The sequence below is a fragment of the Ambystoma mexicanum genome, chromosome 5p (assembly GCF_040938575.1).
Source record: "Ambystoma mexicanum isolate Mex_15411 chromosome 5p, UKY_AmexF1_1, whole genome shotgun sequence".
NCBI lineage: Eukaryota > Metazoa > Chordata > Amphibia > Caudata > Ambystomatidae > Ambystoma > Ambystoma mexicanum.
In genome coordinates this window covers 849,567,979-849,590,526 of record NC_090930.1, presented here as the reverse complement: position 1 = coordinate 849,590,526, position 22,548 = coordinate 849,567,979, and the positions used below count along the sequence as shown (strand labels likewise).

General features: G+C 45.2%; 1 protein-coding gene across 3 annotated transcripts in view; it reads left to right on the top strand.

Annotated features, from left to right (window-relative positions):
* AMPH (amphiphysin) overlaps nt 1-22,548 on the top strand; it is a 1,422,934-nt gene that overhangs the window by 535,738 nt on the left and 864,648 nt on the right. The window lies entirely within an intron of this gene.

Below are 22,548 nucleotides of genomic sequence, written 5' to 3'. Positions count from 1 at the left end.
AGATTTATGCGCATTTTGGCACATAAATACCCTTTTTTCCATGCAAATAATTCCAGTAATCGGGCCCTAATAGTGTGTTTTGCGTTCACTTCATTCACGAATGCTGTGACCAGTCTGGTGGTTCACCTATGAGAATATTAAAAGCGTATTTACATTCACTTAGTTTGTGGTTAATGCTGGGTAGTGTGTGCTATTTCTGCTTCTCAGAATAGTAAAAGTGTATGTTGCATCCACTAAAGTCACGGATAATGGTAGGCAGTTCGTGATGTTTCAGGTGTGCGAAACTAAATCATTCTGTTTCATGTTTTACCTTCTAGTTGATTTACTCTCTGCACATGCGCAGGAAATGGAGCGATCTGGCGTGTAGATAGCTTTGTCCCTTTGCAGTCATAGCAGTGTTGAGCAAGGCAGCAGGAGCAATGCTGGACAGGCACAAGTTGTCAGCAGCTCAGAGTGTCCGTAAGTGTTCAAGTATTCAAATGCTCCTCCCCTAAACGCTGATTGGCAGATTCAAAGGTGCAGGGGAGTGTATGGGTATGTACCACTAGGCAAACCACACAAATTCTTAATCTTCATGGATCTCAGTGGACCTCAGGTCATGGGTTGCAAATAGAGGTGTGCAAACCAGGAAATGTATAGGGAGAGGTGAGCCAGAGCCGCGCCAGAAGTCTGGCTTGGCCCTAAGAGCCAAATCTCAAGGCAAGCCTTGGGAAACAATTTCGTAAATTAGACAGCCTAGTAATGTGTAAATAACAGATGTGATATAATAAACATGCCGCATGTATAATTACCATAACCTACGATAAAAAGGTTACCTTTTTGTTCAAGCAACACTAGACTTGAAGGTCTCCCATGAGTAACTCACTTAATTACCATTAACCACTTGCACTGAAAAACCATTGAAGCCTTGCAGGACATGGCCTTCGTGAACTCTGGCACCCGACCTGCATTTAGTGGAGGGGCATGTGCACGTGCTGCGGTGTGACCCAATGCAATTATATTGTAAAAGCATCATACATTACAATGACAGGCTTCATCCAGGTACCAGGCTTGTGGTTGCAGTGAGTCCCATGCATGTCAGTCACATGACCAGAGGCATAGACAGGGTAGGGCATGAGCGGGCAGAGTGCACCCAAAACCTGTAAATGGCCACTCAGCAGCGCTGTGTGGGCATTTACAGATGTTAACGTTACCGCGGTGGGCACAACTACATTAGCTCCAGGCCCCACTTGTGAGACAATCCCGGCCACGCCTCTGGTCACATCGCAGGGACAGATGCCATTTTTTTCCGTGTTTTCTACAATCAGGGATGTCATTTAAGGGTTGCCAGGGGTCACACTCTCCCTTTCTACCCCTGGGGTCTCCTTTGCTACCCCTAAATAAATATATATATATATTTTATTAATGCAAGCTCCTGGGCTGTGGCCAGCGTCATGTGGCTCTTTGCTTCTGGAGTTTCTTTTTCAGGCCTCTCAAAATAAAATGTAAAAAAAAAGGACAAGGGTTCCACAAGTCTAACAATTTCAGCAGCGACCTAGATAAGAAAGAATAGGAATACCAAATAATGTGTCTTTCTGGAATTCTATACCATAATTGCTAGACTCATTAAAGGTTTAATTCAGGCACGCTTCAGGGGGTGAGTCACTGATTTAGTCTGTTGTTAAACACCTCAACTCATCCTTTCATCCTTCTGAGGTCAATAAATGAGTACCAACACAGGTAGGGTGATATTGTATGTATATTTTTTCTATATAAAGCGCTCAAGTGTAAGTGCTATAAAATAACACATCTGGGTGGGGTCAACATCACTTCCTGTGATGTCATCAAAGGTCAAGTGTCGAGTGATGTCACTTCCTCTAACCCTGGAATTTTGGTGAAATGACGTCCCTGTCTACACTCCTAAAAATGTGCTTGAAAATTATTACATTTCTTTAGGGAATATTTGCAGTTTTGTAATCCTATTTGATATTTTTTGTTTTGTTTTAACTGCTTCTATTGTAATACACAGGCATGACTAAGACATATTCTTAATCAACCCAGATTGCATCCATTCATTTCTATGAAATCACTCCCATGCTGACACATCCCACAGCGATCCCAGACAAAGTCAAAGCGCAGAAGGAATATCTGGAAGGGTCACAGGTTCACAGCGAGAAAAGGTTGATTGAAGAGCCATTTAATTGAGAATCATCATTGGACCATCCAAAGGAGTCACTTGAGAGCTATGGTCAGAGGATCCGCACTTCAACTTCCAAGGATTGAGATATATTTAGACACCAGAGGCGGCTGAGTCACTGGGAGAAAAAAAACCATCTCAATTAGGCAGACTGGTATCTAGTAAATAACTGAAGTGACATAAAAGATGGTGGTGTGACTATTATCATTATACAATACAGGTTTTTTTTATGTATCCAGAGAGTAAAATTAAAATTTTACTAACTTGCAAATCACTGTACAGCAGTCACAAAGGCTGGAAGAGGTGTCGGATATAGAATAATGTCACTTTTTACATAGCGCCTCATGCTAAATTCATCCCACTTCTGAGCGCTGCAATAATCAGTGCTATAAATCAACACTTTTTTGGAACTATTTTTAACAACCCCAGAAGAATAAAGTGCTGGAAAAACCATGCTGGGATTTTAACCCATGTCTGTGGGCTGCAGGTATTTGAGGCAAGAGCTTGAATTATATGAGCAGAATTATATGCAGTACCCTTTGGGAACACCACACACAATTAAGACTACAAGTGACAGTACAAATTCACCTTTGGTACAAGACAAGCCTGTACTACACAGTAAAAGTGGTAGCGATGGCTGAGCAGCCAGACCTATCTCAAGAGTAAGTGAGCAGTATCAAATAGTTAGACAAAGGACAGCAATTACTATGATTCAAACAAACACTGACTCAAGGATTCTGAGTAAAAGAATATACATTTCTTTACACATCAGTTGTATAACATTTCACTAAAGTAAAGCAGTTGAAAAATCACATTACCAATACAGCACACCACTCTCAATAGATGCTGGACACGTTTAAACTCAAAATTAAGTGTGAGCAAAATGGCACTCCAGTAATTTAAAAAGGGAGGGAAAAACAAAGTTAGGCTAACATTGAGCAGCACCAACAGGGAAGTAAGCAGGGCAATCTAGAAAGAGGAACTACAGTGTAGGAATCAAATAAAATAGGCTTAGGGCCAAAGTCAATAGGACAAAAGTCTGTTGCTCAAGATCACACAGTTCAGGGTAGTTTGCGATTAAGTCTTTGCCAAGAGTTCCAGACAAAGTTGGTCAGCAGAAAAGTTAGTTTAAAGAGAAGAGAAGGACAAGCCCTCGGATTGGTGAAAGGTTTCGTCACCTCGGATTGGTGAACGAAACGCACAACCGGATTTGCACAGTACCTTTAAATGGAGAAGAAGCTGTAGCTCAAGCGGACGTTCCAGGTAGTTCCTGCAGACTCCCGGTTCCTGAAGCGACTGTCAGACTGACATGAAGTAGGAAGACTGGAGGGTCCTGCAAACCCAGGGAAGAAACAAGCAGCAGAGCAAAGCAACAAATAAAAGGTGCGCTCCTTAAAACCCAAGCAGGGTCCGACCTTCCTGGTTATCCGGCCCACTGTAGCTCTGTACAGTGAATTCGACCAGAGGCGGGAGTCCTGGCTTGCAGTTTGGGTGAACTGGTTGGTCCCACCAGCTCAGGGGAAGAAGATTCCTGGAGGATCTTCTCTGTCATTGGAGTTCGAGGAGTCAGACCTGCAGCAGGGCTTCACCGGGTGGTTCAGTCGTGGTAGGGGTCCTCTTCCGTCAGCTCCTCGTTGGTTCTTTCATTCCAGTGGTGACTCTGCCTTTGCAGACCCAGAGACCTGCTTTTTATGCAGTTTTCCCCCATTCACACAGCCTGGCTGTCAATCACACAGCAGGGTGGCTGTCCCGCCAGGACAGTCACCACAGCCAATCATTTCAGAGTGCGACATGGGTCTCCAAGGAGACCCTGTGCAGGGAATCCTAAACCCCTCCCTCACATCCTGTCAGCCCCAGACATACAAGTGCCTAAGGAGGGCTTCTGCATATATGCACGCGAAAAGACAGTGAACAAAGGAATCAGACCTGGTTTGGCGCGCAGAGTAAAACACAAAGAAAGACTTTTACAAAAAGAAATGGTGAATAAACCCATCCGGAACCGTAATAAAACAAATATGGTCTAGCGGGTTTAAGTTCGAGGCTACCAAGATAGCCTAAAACAATACCAATGTTATTTAAGATAACCGCGGTAGGAAAAATAGGGTAGTTACCACTGCCATCAGCCAAGTCTTGATGAAAAGGGAGCAAAACAATTCTCCAAGAGAAACAGACAAAAAGGGATAATTATTAACCCTTATCAATACTCCATGTAAGATGGTTTGTACTAGGTCTGTGGTTTTGCAGAGGCTAATAAAGTTAATGGCAACTTTATGTGTTCTGGGAGACAGTAGTCAGTCCCAGAAAATGGAGTCTGAGTTGGGAAGTCTAAAAGACAACTCTGTGTCACTGCACTGAAGGTGCTGTGTAATACGCAGTAAAAAGATGATGCCTGTGGAGTAGGTGAGGCTCCACTGTCTATGAACACAAAAGTGTTAAACACACACAGCAAAACACATGTAAGAATGGGAAAAAAGGGCTCACACTCTTACCAGGTGAAATAAATAAATCCTAGAAATCCAGAAAAGGTGCTGAGGGGCTCAATAGGTAAGGGAAATTAGTCATTCTTGAGAATTCTCCCTAACACTTACCCTTTAAGCTAACCTAACATCGGTACATGTGCACACATTCACTGTGGGAAGTTTGGCCATTCCAGACTGACACTGCAGATTATGTTCAATGTCTGAGGGATGGCGGATGGTACATTTTTTAGGCCTTTTCCAGCTTCTTGGCCTTGCACATGGTTCTCTGTGATTTCCCATTCCCAGTTTCCATATGCTCAGGTTACCCTGCCTGTTTTCATGCAATGGTAGAAATGTATATAAAGGAGGATGCACTGCAAAAAAAAGGCAGCTTGTGCTGGACAGAAAAGTGCCTGTAGAGAGCACAGTTGCAACATGTTTCAATTAGACCGAGCTGATATTAATTACTAGCGGTACCCCCAAGCTTTTCCCGGGTCTGTAGCCATGTGGGGGCAGAGGGAGGGGGGTCTGATATAGTCTTCTGTATGTTTTATTGTGTCATAAATTCAAAAGTTTGAAAAATCGCAAAATCAGCAATCTCTCGAAATCGCCTACACTGACAACACAGGGCAGGGCCCCGCTCCACCCCTGTGCGGGGCGAATGGATGGGGTTGGTCAAATGTCACTATCCCCAGTACACCCCAGACTGGTATGCTGACCCCTGTGCAAAATTCCATCCCACCAACTGTTGTGGAGCTGGAGCCAACAATCGCAGAATCGTCAAATTCCGGAAAACGCCTACACTGATAGCACAGGGCTGGCCACCACCCTCTGCAGGGAGAATGGATGGGGTTGATCAAATTTCACTATCCCCAGTACACCTCAGACTGTTATGCCGACCTTGTGTCCTAACTTCCTATTTTTTTAAAAAAATCAGAATTGGCAATCACCCGAAAACGCCTACACTGATAGCACAGGGCTGGCCACCACCCTGTGCAGGGAGAATGGATGGGGTTGATCAAATTTCACTGTCCCCAGTACACCTCAGACTGTTATGCCGACCTTGTGTCCTAACTTCCTATTTTTCTAAAAAAATCAGAATCGGCAATCACCCGAAATCGCCTATACTTATAGCACAGGGCCAGAACCCGCCCTGTGCAGGGCGAATGGGTGGTGTTGGTCAGATTTCACTATCGCCAGTACACCCCAGACTGGTATGCCGACCTTGTGTCCTAACTTCCTATTTTTGGAAAAGTTACAGAATCATCAATCTCCCGATATCGCCTATACTGATAGCACAGGGCCGGACCCCGCTGCAGGGTGAATAGGTGGTGTTGGTCAGATTTCACTATCGCCAGTACACCCCAGACTGGTATGCCCACCTTGGGGCAACGTTTCATCCTACCAGCTGTTAAGGGTCTGGAGCCAACCCCGAACATACAAACACACTTTCACAAATATATGTATAGATTTGTATTCAGTGAGCTCTACTAGAGTCTTTCCCATACAAAGGCTTTTTAATCATTCTTTTGTTACTATAAAATGTGATTGTTCTTTGTATTCTGAGATGACAGTGTTTGCTGCAATCTAGTCCACATTTCAAAATGAGGATGTCGCCTGCATATTCTTTCCTTTCACTGCAGAAATATTGGTGTCAGTGGGTTCCACAAACAGTGCATGTGCTGTTGAAACCCTCTGTCTGTTTCCTTAAGTAGCGGAACGCTGCTTGGAGCACCAGCGACCCTAGTGCCATTTAACGACATATCGATTCCCACACCACTGAGGTATCTCACTGTACAAATTGCCTCGTTCACAACTTATTATTAAAAAAATATGTACATCTCGCGCAGTGTCCCCCATTTCTTTTCTGTCCCTGCCCTTACGTCTTGTCTCTCCCTTATTTATTCTGCCTCCTTATCTTTCCCTCATCTTGCCACGCACTCCAAACCCTCTCCAAGCCTTCTTTCTTAATATCTCTGTCAGCCTCTTTCTTTCTCCCATCTCCACCCTCCAGAAGGGAGAGTGCACTTAATCTCTAAATTGTCCTTCCAGACCCATAATAGGGAAAGTGTATTGAATCCGAATAATGTTTATTAGAACACCCTAGTGGTGTTTCTAGGACTCTGATTTGTCAATCTGCGGGCTATACGCACTGATATAGCCCTCAGATTGATTACAGCCCATAGTTTGGGCTGCAACAAAGCAGGTGGCGGGCGGGGAAGCTTAGAAAAGTGGACACTTTGCTTTGCATGTGTATTCTGGAACGGAAAGAGTTAACTTTCCGTTCCGAAATACACGTTCCCAGAGCAACGTGTGCACGTAGGAGCACACAAGTGCAGGAAAGCAAGGAAAGCAATGGAAACGCTTTCCAAGTGTCAGGCTCACGGACAGGGACTCATTTCACCAAAATGCCAGGGGTAGCAGAAGTGACGTCACACGACCTTTGACCCCCTGATGACATCACAGGAAGTGATGTCATTTGACCCCACTCCAAAGTGATATCGCGGGAAATGTTGGAACACAACCTTTCACCCGTTGACAAAACAGTAAGTGGCATCACATAGCATTGTACACTACGAAAAATATGATGACGATATCACTATAATGTGATGTACATTTCATACAAGAAAGGATTGCCATATGTATCGTTAAGATCAGTGTGTATAGGCCCATATTACCAAATTACTGTGAATGGAAGCAGACGTCCATGGCCAAATAATAATGATGTGTTATTATATAGTACTTACGCTTAAGCGCTTTATATAGAGAAAATATACATACAACATCACCCAACCTGTGTTGGTACTCATTATTGTATAGAATTCCAGAAAGGCACCTTATTTGTATTCCTATTCGTTCTTATTTAGGGTCAGTGCTGAAAGTGTTAGACTTGTGGAACTCCTGTTCTTATTTTTCTTCTTTTTTTTAAGTGGCCTGAACAAGAAAGCCGACCACTAGAGAAGTAAAGAGCCACATGGTGCTGGCCACAGCCCAGGAGCTCGCATTACAAAAATGAAAAATAACAAAAAATTAAAGAAATACTTTTTGTTACATTTTTTTTATAGAGGTTGCAAGGGAGACCACAGAGGGCGCAAGCAGAACCCAGAGGTCACTGTTGCGACCTCTGGTGACCCCTAAATGACGTCCCTGCTCACGGACCTGAAATAATGAAAGGAAATGAAAGAAAACAGTTTGCCTGCTTTTCAAATTAAAATGAGGCTGACATGAGCTGCAGTGCAGCGTAAGAGGGAACACATGGAGAACTTTATATGTACCAAGGAAATGAGAGGATTTGTTGCAGGCACTGATGAATGTTCAGTGGAACCTAAAAATGTCAATGGGGAAAAGTGCACAGAAAGGTAAGTAAATGAATTGGCTGTTAAGTGAATGTATGTTCATGTTGAGCTTGTAGAAGTGTATTTAATTGCATATTTGTGTGGAGTAGGTACCGCCTAACATTTGTGGAGTGGGGGAGTGGGGGAAGCACACCTGAAGTAAAATTAATTTGAATAGGGGGCAAACATACCCACACTTAAATCCACTTTAGAACCATACTCTTCCCGCACTAGCACCTTCCACCACCCACCCAAGAAACATGTTTAATTGAAGTACAAAACATGCCTGCAACATTTATTTACCATTTTGCAATTTTTTGTACTTCAATTAAACATACCTCATTTATTCAACTTTAATTAAACAGTGAGGGTGTTCTAGTAGCTTTATAGATCTGCAGCGAGGGCCGTACCGGGTGTTATGGTTCCTCATACCTCATTAAAGGCCCTTGCTTTGCTGGGGCCATTAACTCAGTCTTCAGGGCCCATAACGCCCGGTACGGCCCTCGCTGCAGGTCTATAAAGCTATATTACAAAGCTTTGAGTGGCATTTCCAGGCTTACGCAGCAAGTCAGGCCCAATGTATGCACCACAGGCCCATTTGAGGAATCACCTGCTAACAGTGGGATGTTGAGAGTGTGACGAATTCTTTTAATTTATCTAAACATACAGTGCTTCACCATCTGGTACACAAATATTGAAATCTTAGGAATGTGGAAGGCCAGCCATTCAGGATATTCTGTTTCAGTCATCCCTGATAATGGATCAGTGGTGTTTCCACCCCAAATGGAGAAGCAGACGACTTGGCGTATGGGTCTTTTCCTCTAATTAGGCCAGCAGGTGCTAAATTTCCCTAGGAGGCTGGATGGGTGATTACTGCCACTCTTCTGTCATCAAGCATGACCACTGCTCCAGCAGCACCAGGTAAACTTTCCTGGAGCTAGCAAGCCAATGACAGGTCCTGGTGCCCGATCGGTTTCCATACACTACTTCCTTTGGCCTATCTTGAGTTTATCCCAGGTGGTCCTCCTAGAAGAATTTATGTTCCTACTTGGGTGATGTTGTCTTTGGTACCGAGAGCCACACTAGAAATCAGATCAGTGGTCAGAGTTACTCTACTAGTCATTGAGCCTCAGATCTAGGTGTTGACTCCTGGGCATCAAAAGTTTCCAGCATGCCCCTAAATGTGAAGCTCACACATCCTCCTGTACTCCGGAGAACCCCGGCCGGCCCATAGAGCCGAGGTTTGCTCCGAACGTACTTTCAGACGAGATAGCTGCACCCTTGAGATGGATGGGGGTGCAGATTTATTACCCCAACACCAATCAATAAGGACAACTCAATGGTTTGGCAAAGGGAGTCCGTTTAATGACAAGTACAAAAAACGGGGAGTCATGGAAATCAGCAGTGATGCGATCGTCCTTCTTGCTGCAACTCCAATGAACTTCATAAAAATCATAGCATTTATACTGGAAACTCGTCACAATTGACGTATAACACTCAAAAGTTAATATGCAATTCTATTGGTTAGGAAAATGTCATTTTAATATAGGTACTTTATCTGTATATGGTAACGGATTCAGGGGATTGGGCAAACACTGTCAGGTGGGCGTCTAAGCCCTTCCTTCAAAGATGACTACTGTAGATGTCACTTAAAGTACGACGTCTCTTGGTTCTGCTAACTATAGGACCCTCAATTATTTGGTCCATTGTGATTGGGTTGGCACCAACCCCATGCGTAAATTTCCACTTTGCTTAGCAGCACGCAGAATGGTCAGCCAGGTGCAGGGTGCCCCCTAGTTACCCAGCCTTTCTCCAATTAAGGTTACAATCGATCATCACTTCAACAACTATGTGTCAATTATGTTACAGTGGTTGGCCTCGAAACTGCATCTTCTGTCTGTGAAAGTTCCGATATCTCTGCCTGGGCAGATGCCAAGCGTAGGTGTGAACTCGTGCTTCTCCTCGCTTGGATGGTCACGTGCTTCCCACACCGTGAATTTGTCTAGTTTCTCTCAATATGTGCATTTGATTCTTATTCAGCTTTCCACCTGCCTACGCCGCCTTATCTTGACCTTTCAGAGACAGGATATTCTGTTCTTAAATTTCAATTATATGTAGCTACTGTTTGTTCTTTTTATTGGTATGACCTTGGCTCCCCTGGCACAAGTTGCATCTGCCGAGTTTCGATTCAGCCGTCTCTTCTCGTTTTGCTAGAATATGAGTCTCTGCTCATTTGGCCTTTAGTAACCTGGGTTGATTCTTCTTTGTTTGCAAAGTGGAATTACACTTATAATACTGTGCTTTGTTTTGAGGTAGATTATGTATAATGGTGCTTGCTGCACTATTCTTCTACTTAGCATTGCAAGCTGCATTTTTTTCTTAGCCTTCTTGCGGTTCCAAGCATATTTACAGGTGTTAGCTGGTTAAATATCTTCATCCTGTTTACAGCTTAAGCTTCTTTGTATTTCAACATCGTTCTCCCCTTTTAGATTCACAATATCATTCATGGCATTACGTCTCTGGGTGTCATTCTCGGGTTGTCATTTCTTCTACTTGTACGTCAGTCGGGTCCTTGTGACATCACCATTCGTCTTCCATTAAGACCTTTTTGGTTTCTTCCGGGACTGTACTTGGGCAATCTTCATTTCGTCTCATTTTTTGGTAAGATTTCCTTAATGGTTACCATACTGTCCATGGTTTTCTTGGTATCGGTACTTCAATAGGTGTTGCTCTTCTGATAGGTACTGGGCAGAGCCCTACTACGGCTCTATGCTGATTTATCTGCTCATCATACGTCACATATTTTGCTGTGAACATTCCTGGTACTTCAAAGTGGGTGACTGGAGTGCAGGTTTTATTTGGGACCTCCTCTACACTCCCATCTAAACGGTTCCATGTGTTAAAATCGTGTCAGAAATGGCTGTGGTTACAAAATACTGCGGCAAAACGGCTGTGTTTTTGCCACCGTAATCAATGTAAAGGATGCAGGGGACAACCCCGCAACCCCCGGAACCATTATACCATTTAAGGGGAGCAGGGAATACCCCCGCAACCCCCGCTCCCCTTAAATGGTATAATGGGGTACACCTTTACCGGGTCAAACCACAGCATTTTTGCAGCAATTTTTTTTACAGGTGACATTTTTACTGCGATTTTATCACTGCATACCATTTAAACATGGAGATACGTCTGACCGACGCCCCCACCTCACATGAGGGATCAGGAGGGGATGTGCTTAGATTCAGAGGCAATGCTTCCTCTTACCGTGGGGCAGGTTCATTTCTTCTTCCTAATAGGGGTCCTAGCACTTCACAGTGCCACACTCTAATAATTTGGGGTCAATGTGAAGGATGGGATAGCTCTACCCACAGAGAGCGTGCCTCTGGTGAGGGAGAGCTGCCACTTGAATAAAGGTTTGGTACTACTCTAGGCAGACTGACACCTTCATCCTTCTGAGGTAATGAATTGAGGGTTACAAATATGGGGAACAATGGTGGTAATTAGTGAAACCTGTTACCAAGTGCACTGAAACAGGAATTTCTAGTGTGCAGCACAATATCAACCACCAAATCAGTAATACTCTTCAGCTGTGAGTGCGGACTGCCAAAGGTGGAGTGTCCGCAAATGGGCTAGCCAAGTGAGTTTCTACCTCTTCTCTTCTATGTCGATGCTCAAATAGTTTTTGCAGCTCTTCCAATGTTTAGTCCCAGGGGTTATTTCTTTCAGCCAGCAGGTATCCATGTGTATTCGGGATGTAGGAATTATTCTACCGGCCTCAGGCCTTTGGATCTAGTCCGAGGGCAGGCAGGGAAGCATTACAATCTAAACTTACATGATTAGGACTCATCTTCTGTCTCCAGGTCTTGGGGTAGACAGGTCTCTTTTCTCTCTATGGTGTCCAGAGCTCATTTCATGCTTTCATTTTTTCCATGAGCGGTGAAGCCCTCATACTTTCCCTGACTGAAAGGCATTATGGCGACTGTCCCGACCCCCTCTGCCCTGCAATCTCAACTTCTGGTCCTTGCCATTTCGACTTTGGGTGGGTCTAGTAGTGGTGGGGCTACAAGTCAAGGGAGGCTTTTACTGGGAAGAACCTTGATACCAATCGCTGGGTAATACATTTTCAGAGAACATTACAAAGACTGCGGTAATAGGTCTCGTGTCTAGGTCAAGGATTATCCCTTCACATGGGTTCATTTTGTATGGAATGGCCATTTTGGAACCCTTTTTACCGGCACATCATGGTCAGTGGACCAAGATTAGGGGCTTCCAAATTAAGTGGTTTGCGGGTGCTCAGGAACTAGCTTTCATTCTGAGATTACAACCTATCTTGCGGTTTGACCCCATGTGGTAGGTCCCAAGGTCAGCCTTGCATCTTGTCCCATATTTGGTCCTCAGTGTACCTCAGTCTGCAGTCCCCTGTCATTTCCACAGCCCGAGTTGTGTACCACTGGCAGTGTTCTTCTACTCCTAGGAGTGGGATATGGTGTTCCTGTTTATACTGCAATCCAACCATGTAGCCTTTTGACTAAGGTCTCATTCAACAATGTTTCCTTATCTGTCAGTATCTTACACCTGGGACCTTGGATATGGATCTGCAAGATGCCGGATGTTGCTGCAAGGTGTGGAAGCAAGGTGTCCAGGGGGAATATGCCCCTAAACCGTTTATCTGGACGGGATGGGTATCAGAAGACTCCCCCCCAATCCTGATGTTGGATGTTGACCAACAGTCAGCTAAGGATTAGCTGAAGGTACACCGGCTTCATGAGAGAAATTAGGTTGACAGAATAGGTGGTTTATTATCTTCCCAATGTTCAGAATCTTTCGTTCCTATGGTATACCTCGTAATCCTGAGGTTGTTGAACTCATCCGAGTGGACAGTATCTGGGAGGAGTAGGAATGGTGACTAAATCCTGAACAAACCCTTTGGAATGGGATTTAAAAATCTAAAGAGGACACACTGTGACTAGCTATGAGAGGCAAAGCTTCTGCTTTCTGGTCCTAGCTATCAAATCCCTGTAACCAAAGGTCTGTTTACCCTAGTTCTCAGAAACGTTTGACGACTCTTGAAACACGCGTAGGTACGTGGCAGTTGGAGTGGTGAGTTGAATACACATTTTTCTGATTGTCGCAAAGATTTTGTCTTGTGGGTGGTCCTCGATACGTGTGCTGCCAGAATTGATCCAAGTGTCTTTGCTTGGTCAGAGCTTTTTGTTCCTTGATGGCCCCAGTGTTATAAGCGCCGTGCTTGAAACGGGTGCCTTCTAAAATGCCATTTCCCGGGATGATAACCTCAAGTGAGTTTCTTCTTGGATCTCTGGGCACATCCCACCTCTACTTCCCAATGGGATGTTCAATGGCTTCAGGAAGTAAGACGGAGTCTAGTGTGGTTGCAGGGTGGGGTGTGGAAGAATCCTGGGGCGGGACTCCTGGGTGATTCCCAACATTATCCTGTTAGATTGGTCTAGTGGGTCTCTGCACTCAAAGGATGAGTATTGTCTGGTTTTTGCTTTTTTTATGCAGTCACCTGCATCCTGACTGCCACACTCTGTGTATTTCTCTCTTCTCTGATGCTTGCATGATTCATAAATGTGCCACACAACAGACCACTACCTAGGCCTGGCCTCAAAGGGCCATGGATTTCAGATGACAAACTCACTCCATGCTTTACAATTCTGCAAAACTATTGTTTATTATTATTATTATTATTATTATTATTATTATTATTGTTACCCACTCTCAGGTAGGTTGGGAAGTGGAGGTTGTGTGGACCTAGCTGTTAGGGAGGAGCCTTTGATCTAAGAGGAGGGTCTTGAGCATCTCCTGGAATTGTAGAAGGGTGGGGGCGAGTCTGATGATGATGGGGGTGGTTCCAGAGTCTTGATGTGTAGACAGAGAAGGCTTGTCTTCTGGTTCTTTACTTCCTGCACCCGAAATGCTGGCTTTCTCAGTGAGGTAGCTTGGGGACTTCCAGGTGACCATCCTTGTAAATGGTGCAGTAGGATTAGAAGTTGATACAGGCTTGCATCTGGAAACAGTGCAGTTCAATGGGGGTCTGGGTGATGTGTTCGAATTTGTGGAGTCCTTTGATGAGACGTGCTGCAGCATGTAGGACACAACTCAGGAGTGCCAGGGTAGTCACCGGAAGGCCTTCCAAAAGGGCATTTCCACAATTCAGGTGGGAGAGGACCAAGGCTTGGACAGCAGATCTGAAGTGGTTTTCTGGGTTGATTGGGTTTGGGACTGTTCCTTCTGTCCTTGTTTTCATGGGATTGTGTTGACATTTCTACACCACTAGCCTTCAGCTGGCCACAATTCACTGTTTGCAAATTAATGGAGTGGGGACACAGGGTGCAGGCAGGTGTCTTCAGCATCCATTGGCACACTCATTATGTTTTCTATTCCGGTGGCAAGCCAGGCTTTCACTTGGCTCACTCAGATTTTCTTCAATTTGTCTGGTCGGGTAATCCACTGGTGGTCTGTACAAGGAAGTATGATGTGACTTCTTACTTTGAATACTGCTTGGCACATCCTCACGTAAGGAAAGACTGTGATGAGCTAGATAAACAAGGAGCTAATGTGACAATTACTTACAGATAATGTTCATTATGCTTACCCACCCAGATATACATTGATAGCTCAGAACCTGTGCATGGGGTTGGGGGAACAGAATTGGTGGGGCCACAATATGCAATAGAAATAAAGGGGGGAATAGGTTCCCATTTCTCTAGTCTTTCTAATTTCATAGTTTGGAAAGGGGAGAAGGTAGAGTCTGGAGGTGGATGTCTCATATAAGTAAGGACTGCCATTAAGAAGACCTGGAACCAGAGTAATAAAGATTACCAGTAATTACTCTGCCCGTTAAGAGATGTGCAATCCGAAACAGAACATTTGCACAGCAGCCAAACACTCTAGCAGCATTGAGAGAAGTATTTTAAACCCCTAGCTAGCAGACTGAAAAAGATGGAGTGTACCTGCACGAGTTCTAGTCTTAGCATTGATGCAACTATTTTGGATAAGGTTTTTAATAAAGGGCAGGTATGGCATTAACAGTACCATGCTCGGCCTGGAAATATTAGCTATTTGGCTGCAGAGAGAATAAGTTGCTGTGGTTATAGCCACTGATTCTGTAGAAGACATTACCGGACCGCACACTCCGAGTCTGCGGGCAGCTGCTGTCCTGCCCGCCAGGTCAGGCCTGGCGGGTGGGACGGCAGCTGCCTGCAGACTTTGCGTGAAGCACCAGCACCGTTATCGACGGTGCTGGTGCTTCTGTCATCCCCATTCCCATGGGACTCAAATGGGAATGGGGATTAACATTTTTCCTAGCGCCTGACTACCAGGAACACCAGGGTCATAATACTGCAGCGTTTTCGTGGAGCCAGGTGCCAGAAAAATGCACGAGTCCGGTGAAAGCCTGCCGGTTTTACCAGCACAGCTCCCGCCAGACTCGTAATGAGGCCAGTTGACTGGGTCAAATGGTCATACGTGGAATTTGTCGCTGAGGGGTTAGGTGTAGGTCTGGAGTTTATAAGGTTTTGGAGGGTCTTTAGATTGGCCAAGAGGCATCTGCCTCAATAAACAGGGTACTGGCGGAAGATTTTAGATTTCAGCAGGATTAGTGGCAGGGGTGCACCTTTTTCCTCTCTTCTTTTTGACCTTGGCAGCAAGCGATTAAAGACGTTAATGTGGGAGAAATAGTGAAAGACAATTTCTTATACTGACAATGGGCCTCATTACGAGAAAGGCAGTAGGGCGTTAACGGGGCCAGTAGAGCTGCAGGCCCCGTTAACCCCCTACTGCCTCATTACGAGGTCTGGTCGCGAGACCCGCTAAGGACGCCTGGTAAAGCCAGGCGTCCTTAGCGGGTCCCGTGAGCAGACCAGGAGGCTAACAACCGGCTCGTCATTAACAGGCCAGTTGTTAGCATCATCCCCATTCCCATTGAGCCCTTTGGGGGCTCGACTGGGGATGGGGATGTACCGGGTGTGGAATGGGAAAATACCGGGCCCTCCAAGGTTGGAATGGCCCAGTATTTCCCCATTCAGGGAACCCGGACCCGGTAGCCGGTATGGGGGTAGCCATGCCGCAAAAAATGGCGTGGTTACCTCCATCCTCGTAATGAGGCCCAATGTGTTGATCTTGTTTACACATCCCAACCACACTGTGGCCCCTCTATTTGAGATGTTAGCGGAATGTGGGTGGCTGTAGGGTCACAAAGTTAACTTGTCAAAATATGCAGTTATGGCACTATCAAAGAATTGTTGCAGCTAGCATCTCAAGTCTCAAGTTGAGCAATCTCAGGGGGGGCTGAAGCGGGTGTGTGCCAGGTGAAAAGGAGGCAAAATCTCATTTTAGGCAACAATCTACAGAAGAAACTAGAAGGAGGGAAGAAGGGGCAATTTGGGTGGAATCATTGAAATGATTAAGATGGCCCTTTGGAGCAAGATGCTGTACCTTCTTAGAGAACCCATCACTAGCAGGTTGTGACCTTAAACCTCTACATAAGATCGTAGGGCCCTTTGTATAGGGGGTAAGAGAGTCAACTCGGCTGAGGCATCCTGTTTAAGGAAGCAGGCAAAAATTGATTAAATTTTCCAAATTTTAAGATTTATCATAGAGTACTCATACTTCAGACAATCCATTACTCGGCAAAGTACCACAAAACAATGGTATCGCGTCCTTTTGCAGACACCCATTTTTCTGACAGGTGTTTTGCCGTGGGAGTTGTGCTGAAAATTTCCATTAACATATTTTTGGGGGGGTGGGAAAGGGTAAATAAAGGGCACGGGGGAAGGTAGATATAAAAAACAATTAAATCAGGGAGGGTTTGGGAGGATCCCCCCCCCCAAAAAAAAGAATGTAAAAAAAATGTTGATTACTTTTTTCGGCAAAACTCCCGCAGCAAAACACCCGTCAGAAAAAAAGGGTGTTGTCAAAATGACAAGGGACCAAAACTATGTCGCAGACTGGGCTGGAGTAGAGGGGGCATGTGTGAAACCCTTCTGGAACCCAAGATCACTTTTAGCAATGGATAGGTAAGCCAAGTTGACAACTACTACCCCATTCAATGTGACATATATATTTTATCAAAGTTTGGAAGGAATAAAACAGATCCTCATATTTTTGACTGCAGCCTAATGGAACCACCTGACTTTGGGAGAACCCAGCGGTGCAGGTCAACAATGAAACATTGGCCCTCATTACGATACCGGCGCTAAACCATGGCGCTATTAGCACCATGGTTGGTGCCGGTATCGTAACGTGTCCGCCATGGTGAAATGGGGAAATACCACCCCATTCCAAGGTTGGCGGGGAGGTATTTCCCCATTTCCCCATGGCCCTTCCCCATTCCCATTTTTGCCCCATACGGCATAATGGGAATGGCGAAGACGGTAAGTACGGTACCGCAAATTGCGTTACCATACTTACTGCGAAGGTCCCTTTGCGGGTACCTACTTTAAAGGCTGGTCTAGACCAGCCGTTAAGGTCGGGTCCCGCAAAGGGACCTCGTAATTAGGCGCTAATGGGTTAACAGCGCCACAGCCTTTTACGGCGCCGTTAACCCATTAGCACCAGGGTCGTAATGAGGCCCATTGCATTGAAAGAGGTGGATTGATGCAAGCATTCATATAATGTATGATTTTTGGTCAGACAATTCTCTATTGAGCTTTGATATTTTTAATTATAGGTTTAAACTGTTTAAGTGGGAACAGCTTAGCTACCACTTGCTGATGGTTGTTCTTACTTCAGCCACTAACCGTTTCACAACAGATGTGCCAAGAAGATTTTGTTTGCTGACCATATTGTGGTCTAAACACTGTACGATATACACCTTCTGTAAATTGTTAACGACATTGTCGTCACCGACATATGGGAGCAGGTTCTGGAAGTTTCCATTTCCAACAGACAGTTCAAGAGATGGGCCCAGAAAGTAAGAAGATGAAGGTTGACCTTAATGCAATGTATGATTTTCAGAGGAAACCTTTTAGAATATATTGCTCACAATCGAAAATTCACAAGTTGAGATTGAAGGATATTGACCGACGTTGGACGAGTGGATTCACTGGACGACCTGTTTCAGCATTCCATAAGAGTAAGAGGCTTCTGACTGAAGGTCTTTTATTGCATTGATCCGACTATAGAGCACTGCCTCCCTACTTGCCTGTAGAAGGCTCTTTTGAAGTGCACCCAGAATTGGAAGGCATGACCCCCTCACATATGCATTGGGTGCGAGGAACACTTTTCTGTGCATAAAAGGAAATTGCCAAAATTTGGAAGTCTAGTTGTAGACCCACGGTGGAGGAATGAAAGGTTTGCTTCATATGGTCATCTTATGAGAAAACAATGTACAAAAGGACAAGGTCTTTGAAGGAGTATGGTGGCTTGTGCTCCAGCTTCAATAAACTCTATGCTTAAATGTGTTTACCACCCCTGTTGTCTTCCCCCCTTTCTCCTGTATTTGTGCTGCACATTTTGAAGGCAATGTACAAGGTTCAAATGATGGTACATGGAATAGAAGTATTTCAGTTTGGCAAATACCCTCATTACGAGTTTGGCAGTCGGAGAGGTTTATGTCTGCTGAACTACTGACATGTCTGTGTAAATCCCCATTTTCGGAGTCCATGGGACACTATGGGGTTTTTGGTGAAACTACTGCCAGCATCAGTTCTGCCGTGGTAATTCCACTGAAAACTGGCAGTAGGGGGTCGGATTTACCTCCAGCCCTTTGCTGGAGGTAAATCCGACCCCCTCTTACCCATCTCGTAGTTCAGCGGAATGAGAATGTGGTGGTAACAGAATTACTGCTACATTCCCAACTATTTATTCCCGCAACGCCAACCTCATAATGAGGCCTGATTGCCACGAATACTTCCAAAGCCGTAATAAGGATGTCAGAACCAGAATCAGAAGGTATCCATTGTGCAGCGCATGCAGAATGCCACTTGAGCAGCACATGAACACCGAAGGAAGAGAAGATAGATTTAGCAACAGTTTAGGAACATTATTTACAACAAGCCGTCTTGGGGGGATAGCTCAGCGGCAACGTGCTCGCCTTGGAAGCAAAATGACACGGAGCAACACAGGTTCGATCCCCTGGTCTACGCTTAGAAACCTCTGGGTATTAAGCACGTTATAATTAACCCATCATGTCAAACATTGACAAAATCAGTCGTTTTGTCTGTGTGTGGTGAAAACAGAGACCCACTTAAGCAGATTGCGGATATGTCAAGGAGCAAGCAGTCTGAGGGGGAGACGAGGGTGCAGGAGGGTGGATGCAGGAATATATGCTTAATGAATGAGAGCGAAGGAGGATGTGCAAATGAATTATGGATGATATGTAAATGGGGAAGGGTATGTTGCTGGACAGATGAATGCCATCTTTCAAACATTGATGAATGAGTGAAAGGTTAAGGACATTTGATAGTGCGAGGGTGCATGGATGAATACATGCATATGTGTGACATGGAAGAATGGATTAATAAATAAGCATATCGAGATAGATACATTGGTGTGAGGATGTCTAAATCAATGGGAATGTGTGGATGGATGCACGAGTGAGCCTGAGAACATCAGTGCAGAGCCCACAGCAAGAGCATGCAAGCGCTAACTTAGCGAAAGACTGAAACGTGGCAGACTGAATGAAGGCCTTTGAGTAGTAGCCTGCTCCCCCTCCCCCCTGTTTCCACAGCTGGACTTGGTGTGGAGAATAACACTTGATTATTCTACTAGCAGCCCTGATTCGGGATAAACACCTTCATGCCCTACTCTCCCACAGTGGCGGACACAGCGTTTGGTGCCTTGGGTGCAAGGGGTAGCTTCTGAGGGGGCACCACCATTCGAAATGATTGAAAGTCAGTGGTGAATGGATGCTGGACCGAACGTTATATTAAATATGGATATTATATAGTGAAGCACAGTATACCAAAAGGTAGTTTAATGAGTATAAACATTATAGGGTAGTGTCCCATTAGGACCTAAAGAACACAGCAAATCTCAGAGACAGTTCAAGGGCTTTTATTTCTTTTTATGTATGGAGGCTCTCTAAAGGCCATTCCTCTATATATAATATAGTGAGAGGTGTCCCCCTACCCCTTATGCACGCATCCCCCAGCTCCAGGATGGTCACTAGATATTGAAAACCCCTACTGTCTGCAAATTATCTGACAGATGATGTCCTAAAAGCAAACACCTTATCTAACTGGTCTCCCTAAGGGATCCATTTAGGTGAACCTTGTTCTAGTGTCCCTCTAATGATTTAGGTTGGATCAGGGGTGCCTGCCAGACACTCTGAGCCCTCTTTTCCTTCTCCTTACCTGCCCAACTACTCCTCTCCCTGGATCTTACTGTCACTCTCCATTTCTCCTCCTGCACTTCCCTCCCCTTCCTCTTCCACCCTCCATCTTCCCTCTTCCTTTTCTACTACCTCCTCTTCTCTTTCCTCTGATCCACCTTCCCCTACTTGGCCCTTCCACCCTTTGATCATACGTCCTGCTCTCCCCTCTCCACTGCCTCTCCTCTCTACACCTCACAACTACAACCTCTCCTCCTCACATTACTACTACTACTCACCTTTCCACACTACTACCTCTTTCTTCACATCACTACTATCGTTCTACAATCTACTATGACCTCTCTCTCCAAACCACTACTACTCACCTCTCCACAACAATACTACTCACCTGTCCACACTACTGTATACCACACCCATAACTTCTCCCGGTCAACTCTTCTTTCACTCCTTTAATTGCCTCCCTTTCACTCCCTACTCTCCCACCACTACCACCACTACTATAAATCTCATCAACACTTCTCTGCTCAGTCGTTTCCCCCAGCTGGTTTTTTGGTCCTCCTGCTCCACCCTTGACATCATCCAAATAAACCACACCTTCCTGTTTCCTGCCCTCCATTTTATTCTTCCCAAGCCCCCTCCATTGGCTCACTCCCTCATCTGGTTCCCCTGGACAATGACTGGCTGTTCCCTGGGGAGTTGTTACACACAGGAAAAGATTCAAAAGGGGTTGTGAGCCCTGCCCCCTTTTTATTCAAGGGACTTCCGTTCCTTCCCCATGGCTGCACGCCACAATCAATGTCTATGTTTGTGTGAGATCTTTCCGGGCTCTCAGGCATGCTGTATTGGCGAGTGCCTCCTTGCAGGTAAAATATCTGAATAAGTCTTAATCTCACTGAGCGCACCATGCCTAGGCTTGCACTGGCATTCTGCCAGACCCGTTGATGGTGGATGGATTGCAGAGAAGCGCTTTGTGCTCTGGCTTGTTGTGTTGCCTTCTTCGGAGTGGGTTGCGCAGCAGCATACTCTATTCCTGCTGTTAAGCGGCTCATTCTGCTTCTTGGTTGTAACCATTGGTCCTTTCTGCTGATGGGGTGTCAGGTCCTCAGAAATAAGGAGAAAGACAGTGGCCATAACAGTGCTGTGCAGGCAGTGGGTGGTAGGCAGTAGTACCACTGTCATACAACCAGGCAGACACGAGGGTAAGGGGCAGAAACTGGGGCCCTCTCAACGCCCACACTCCACCTCTTGGGATGGACTGGTTCTGGCATTAACCCTGGTAGACCTCCCACCACAGGCTGAGAGGGGCTCCTACCCCCACCTGATAGGGACAGATGACTGTCCCTGTCACAGTAGGAACTTAAAACCAGATGTGAAGATTGTGTCAGGGCATCAGTAGTCTAGGGGAATTCGGAGAAGCCTTAGACTGTCATCAGCTGAAACATGTACATTTACTGAGTTAGATCCCCCGAAAGAGACCAGTGCTTATAATGAAATTGATAAAACCATGGCACTGTAAAAATGACATCTGTCAAATGTCCCCCTTCGTAAATAGTCATGCCACCATTCCAGCATTGTTTCCCCCAAGACGAGCAATGCTCTTCTCCTCTTTCTTTAATTTTGTGCAACTCTGGCTCCCCACTCAGTAGTAGCAGTAATACTGTAGGGAAGGAGCTAAGTACACCCACCTCAACCACTTTGCCCATATTGCCTATATGTTGGGAACCAGAGTGTGAGACACTTGCGGTACCAGTGCAAATACCGATACCAAGGAGAATCCTGGAGGCAAGGTTCCCATTGAGAAAACCATACCCGCATACGAGACAGTACGATGGCTAGTTGAATGAAATCCCGGAAGAATCAGGACCAATGGATGGCAAAGAAGAATGGTGACATCACACAGAGCAGAGCTGACACACATAGAAGAGATGCAGAGACTAGAGAATGCAGATATTCTATAAGGCATCAAGAAAGTATCGAAGATAAGTGGCATCTTGGGAAACTTATGCTACAGAAATGATGAAGACGTCAAGTCATTTTACACATGTACAGATGCAAAGAAACGCAAGTAGATGAAGTATTCTTGAGGCTAGGTAAGTAGTGAATAGATTGCGGTGTGCACCAACACATATATATATATATATATATATATATATATATATATATATATATATATATATCAGGAAAACTAGAGGAAACAGGGTGGACCGCACTCGCCGTGAATCTACGGAGGGTCCTACAATCCCGTAGCGGGAGAGGACCCAAGGAAAGAATGCAAAGCTCACG